The following is a 6175-nucleotide window of genomic DNA, read 5'->3' as shown; positions in this document are numbered from 1 at the left end:
TATCTAACACGAAAACTTTATTTTCTTTGCTTTTTGCTAAGATACTAACTAATTAATTAGAAAAAAATGATAAGTCAGCTCTATTTTGTCGAACCCAATGGGCAAAAAGCGTAACAAATGTCCACCCTAATGGCGTTTATTATACTATTGTAGGATATGAAAAATCTGAACTTGTTAGCTACGACAAGGGAAGCTACACTCTCATGGGCAATGTCGAGAGCGTATTAGGAACCTATTCTAGCTAAGTAATCTGGAAACTAGCTCCTTCCAAGTCTAGGAATCCTTGTTTTATACAACGCTTTCTCAACTCGAAAACCATATAGATAAACAACAAAGTCATCCTTTTGGGCTAGAGTTTTCAACGTGAACAGAAGGCAACTGGCAATTTGAATTCTGGAAAGAATTACATTGATTTAAGTATGTTAGTTTCATAACTTTATCCAACTTAACACTTTGTACCAACTTAACACACAATGCATATGCAATACTTTAATATTAAAAAATACTATACTATATTCTTCTATAGCACTAGAACTGCTCCTCATTTGGCAACATCTTTTTATCTAATAAATTTATCTAGATACAGATAAGTGCGCTTGACAAATACATTGACAAATTCCTGGTAGCAGAACCCAAAATTCGCAAAAAACTGCTATATATCATTGCAAGTTTACTGATATTATTTGGGTTTAAAAATTTCACATAATCTAAGATGGATTGTTTTAAGATGGACACATTGATTTCTGAAAACAGAATTTGTTTGAGTCTTTAGTACACACTCCACGGCTATATATATATATATACACATATATATACTGGCTGTATCCCATATGAATGCCGAAAGTCTACACGTTTATACCGTTGAGTGTCGAACGACACCTTGTTGTCGCTGTCAAGTATTGCGTTTATGAAGACTACGACTATTCCTCTTTAGAAAGCAACCATTAGGCAGGTCGTTGTTACAGTTATTACCACTCGGCTGAATAATTAAGAAAAGCAGCTTTGTAATGTAACTCGACATCACGTTGTTATTGGTAAAAACATGGTAGACATTATTGCCAAACCACGGTGTACTATTGCAGAAGTCCAGGGCAGCTGAGGCGCAAGCCTGCCTTTGAAAATGGCCATATTGCTAAGTTTCGACAAAGTTTGGAGCCATCAAAAACCGCTGGTCTTTTTTAAGAGCGGTAAAAAAAACTAACCTCTGAAAGATTTCATGCACCATGGAATCTTTCAGGATCAAGCATTCGGGTAGGGTTAGCAAGCCCTAAAACCCTTGACATCTACTTGTCCTGTGATTCTAATGCACATAAAATCGGCTCAACTTCTTATGCCTATTGAGAGTAATATTTTGCTAGCCTTGACCGGGCGTACGGCCGTATCTACTTCCACCTCTGTATACCTAGTTACGTACAGGGAGCACTCCCTCCAGCCTAACAGATACTTAGTTAAAGGACTTTTGTTTGCATACATTGCGTTTCTACGTTCGTCGGAATATACCTTGCGAACGTCAAAGTACTAGGACAACATACTTATACCTATAGGTTTCACGTCCGGTGTTGGCGCTAGGCATTCCATCAGACGGCTGGCTGGCTGGCTTCCAGCACGAAACAAAATGAATCTACGCCCGACTTCGAACCTGGTCTACAACGTGCCCCTAAGCGATAGCGGAAATTACCGTTCTGATAGCTGGCAGCTATTTATGCATGGATATTTTTTCAAGATATCAGAAAAATCGTCATGATAATTGTTTTCAATGGCACTAGCCGCTGTTACTGGTTTTATTATAACATTATCAGTTTAGCCATGTAGTGGCAGCTAGTTTAGAAATATGGAGTTTACGCCTGCTAGAACAAGTGCCACTACAAGTTATTGGTGCAGGGTTTGCTATGACGGCTATCTGTGGGTGAATTCGGTCACGATCTTGTGTCTTCCCAAGCAGTTAGAGTACAACACCAATATGAGTGCGGAAACTGCGTATCGATGGACGAGTCTGAGACTCAATTTCAGGCCTGTTAGCCGCCATGGTTAGCTTTAGACGCGTGCGTTGTCCGTCCTGAGTGCCCACTTCGTCACAGTATATCAATAGAACACGACGATCGGCATGAAGCGCGCTTGACAGATCGAGATTCCGTTTCCCGGAAGGACGGCTCCGCTTCCAAACCATCCATCCATGGTTACGAAACTACACGGAATACGCCCAACAGCGTTAAGCCATCGACCGAGCTAGTTTTATGATGTCCCGAATACTAATATAAGATCTTTAGCATGTCTGTAAGAGGATTACTTTCTCGCTTGGAATAGTATCTAGCCGAAACAGCTCTGAGGACTATTAAAAGAATGAATTACAAGCATTATGCTGCTTCATATGTAGACGATCGCCAACTTTAAATATCTGTAAACTATGCAAGATATTGGCCAGCGTATTGAACCCAAAGGCCAGCGTAAATGGTCAAAATCTCCTCCGAGTATGTATAGCTAGTATGTCGTTTTCTAAACTGTTATGTAGTAATATACCTCAGAAGGGATTTAGTCGTCCATAGCAGCCTATAGTTGTTAACGAAGTTGAATGGATTTTCCCACTGAATAAATGATAGTGATCCGATAAAATTTATTACGTTTCTTTAATGGCCTAGCTTAATATCACTAAGACAATTTAATATGTTCGCTGCCTCGAAAACCTCTACTCACTCCCTTCTGCCTCTCTCCCCGCTGCTCAGGTGTTATGCAACCTTTTAAGGTTACTGGTAGTTTTATTTAATTATAACCTGCTGTCAGCACCCTGCGTAGCAAACCATTCTAGTAACCTAGGATCATCTGTTAATGCACGAAATACACGCCAACAGACAGTAGAGTTTTGGCTCTGTTAATGAGCGTCGTACCACTGAAAACATTTAGGCCTTGATTGATTTACGCTTCTGGACGTCCCGATCATATTCGAGCCCTTCGACATGCAAATCAGACGACACTGAGCTGGCCTGTAGAGGTTTGCTGTGGTCCTACGAGGTAAAAACGGCCACTCAGATAGCTACGTCTAACCAGCGACACGTATGATTGCCAATTTCCCAGCAGATATCTACACACCGCAAATGCCATCGCTGGAAACGGTTGCTCTGCGACTTCTATAAAAGGATTCGTGTTATCAATTATATTGTTTAGATATTATTACTTTCGACATATTCTTGTGGAGTAATGTAAATTAGGAGCGGAACTTCGCATTGACAGAAATGCTAATATCAGAGAGGGTTATGTCTCTTTCATTACCGTACCTATCTGAAAAGCGTACCCTTTTTCACGATTGTTAGCTAATTTCGAGTTATCAAATGAAGTGTTCGACTCAGCTAAAGAATTCCGAAGCTAATTTTATTGACGATTCTCTGTAATTCATAGTTTTCGGCCATTTTATGCACACCTGACAACCTTAAGGTTTGCCGAGCTATAAGCTTACAGGATTATATTAGGTTCAGGAAGTATGATTTTACCGTGATTCATGTGCAAATGGTGTGCGTGAGTGTAGAACTCAACGAACAATGGGCAAATTATCTATGTAAAAAGGACAATTAATTACTTTAATTAATTAATTAACTTTAATTAACTACCTAATCGAGCTCAGCATCGAAAAATCAATGTACAAAACAGAGCTGCCCTTTTTGGTTTTGTTTCAAATTGGCCTTGTTCTTTGTCACAGAATCCACTGAAGCTTTTCGCGTACCCGACCAATATGGTTATTCTGTCAAAGTGTTCTCGCTTGGAAACATCGGTCGCTCGAAACTGCAGTTGGTTGAGTAGTTAGGATAATGCTCATTTTAACTGAAGCTCCGATTCGTTCATGAAAGAGCTCGCCTTAATGTACTGTATTAAATGATGGCTAGTCTGTGACGAGTGGCCATCCAGTGATCCTGCGCTTACCAAAAAGAGTACCTGATAGATATGTAGAAACTGTTAAGTTGTGCAGCACAAAACGTGACGGTACCTGCAGTCAGCTCGAATAAATACAAGTTTCACCCATGTTTACGATCAGACGCCGATCCTGCCAACTGCAAGCGCACGTTTGAACAGGAGATCAGCTCGGGACACACCAGGCGTAACCATAGGTCTTGGACGAAATACAAGTTCCGATTGGTTCTGAACTGCTATACGAACGAATTCTCGAGCATGCGCCTAAGGCATTCAAGTAGTTTAGCCCGTGCATCATTCATCTTACGTAGTTTCTATAAGGTTCGATTCGAATGATCTGTTGTCGTTTTAATGACAAGTTCAATAGCAGCTCTGGCCAGTGGAAACATGTGAGTATGTACTGGTAAAGGTCGTCTGACATCGGTAACATTGGAGAGGCTATCGGTTGATGATCTCTCTTCTAAACAAGAGCAGGCAATTGAAACACAGCAAGCGTCTCTCTAAAAGATTTGCTATTTGATTTAATAGCTAAAGACGAAGCCAAACTAGACGCTGGTCTGGTGATGTTTTTTTTTTTTGTAAAAAGCTTGCCGTTTTATGATAACGATATTGTAGCAATCATGTTTTCTTTTTTATTGGTTTTATTCGTTACAATTAGTTCTGATTTGCTTAGAGAAACGTGGAGATACTGGTTACTTGATAGTTTTTTTTGCAAGGGAGACGCAGCAAGTAAGCGGAAACACATCGGCTGTGTCTTAACTTAAAGTACGATAAACTTGCTATGCAAATCGATGGCGTTCTATATGGTGTGGCCGAGTTCTCTCAATAATATTTATTTAGAACGGTGCCAGGCCACCTAACGCGACGCCTTTAAAAAGTCTTTTTGTGCTTCGGTTATCGACCTAATCCCGTTGTTTTCGACAATTTTTGGCGTGTTCTCGTACCGTAGAGCTGTTTGCATGATGCACAGTTGGCTGGTGAACATGAAGCAAAATTTCTCGAGCACACCTGTCTAGTCCTATTCTAATCCGCAACCGCACATCTGCGCCATCGCTCCCAGGTCAAGCACTACTTGGCCTGAAACAAAAAATCAATAATCGAACATTTTCTTCATGGTAAGCGTATCTAAATACACGCGCTGCTACGCTCAAGAGGAATGAAGACGCTTTGGAACGTAGATTTGGAACAGTCGTTTACTTTGTGGTTGTTTTACTCACTCTGAGTCATCATAAATTGTTGACGATGATATTGAATCCGTTACGTGCGTTAATTTTCATGATGTACCTTGCATGAATGATAATTCTGATCACCTTCATGACGATAAACAACGGCTGTACATTTTGTGTCGGGCAAAATAGGATCTGCAGCAGCAGCAGGAAAGCGCCGAGGTTTATTCCTATTGGCTCTTTACCTTTTTCGGTAAATTAATTTTTTCGGCTCCGTAATTATGGCCCGAAGCTGAAGATCAATGGCAGCGCTCCTCTATCGCCTTTACAGTTTCTCTGCCTAATCGTTGTACAATCGTCCTTAAGGACCTGTAGCGGTTCTCGTAAACCCCCTTCCTCGTGGATCCCGACCGATAACGTCCTCGATCGGTGCGACACCAGATGGCACCAGTGGCAGCGACGGCGAGAGCAACAATTATTTTACATGTGGCAACCTATCTCCATTTAACGTTGGCGGCAAAAGGAACAACAGCCGTGGCGCTAACCACAGCTATAATAACGTCTGCAACAGCAGCAGAAGTTTGTCCCGGCTAAAGATAAAAACTGGAGTCCCCACTAAAATCAATAGGCCAAGTTAATGCGTAGGGGGATGTCGTTATATTCCATAGAGAATCTAGTCTACCCGGCGCTATTTAGTGACTAAGCGAACTCTAGCCTTCGGTCTTCGCACAGGCTTTCAGAGAGGGACAGACGGACAGGTGGACGATCAGACGTCAAATCAGTCGTCCATCTACCGTTTTGCGCTTCCGCTTTAAGCGCCTCTGTCGAAGCAATTCTAACGAATATATGCGCGAAATTCATCGTCAAGGTAGACGTTTTGGGGCAAGAGGGTCTTACATCCGTGAAAGCACCTTGCTGCTATACACCCACCAAATAATTTATGAACTCTGAAGCATAGACGGCTTGTGTGCATACGTGTCAACAATAGAACCATTAATTTCTTTGCAACGGAATTAAAACGGCTACATTTTTTCGCTCTAAAAATGTAATTATCTCTTTTTTTAACATCAATCACTGCCTACAGGCTTCAGTGCCGTTAATGACTTCGTAAG

Source organism: Varroa destructor, unplaced genomic scaffold, assembly GCF_002443255.2.
Source record: "Varroa destructor unplaced genomic scaffold, Vdes_3.0 BEIS01000001.1, whole genome shotgun sequence".
In the NCBI taxonomy this organism is placed as follows: Eukaryota; Metazoa; Arthropoda; class Arachnida; order Mesostigmata; family Varroidae; genus Varroa; species Varroa destructor.
Note: the sequence above shows the minus strand (reverse complement) of the source record.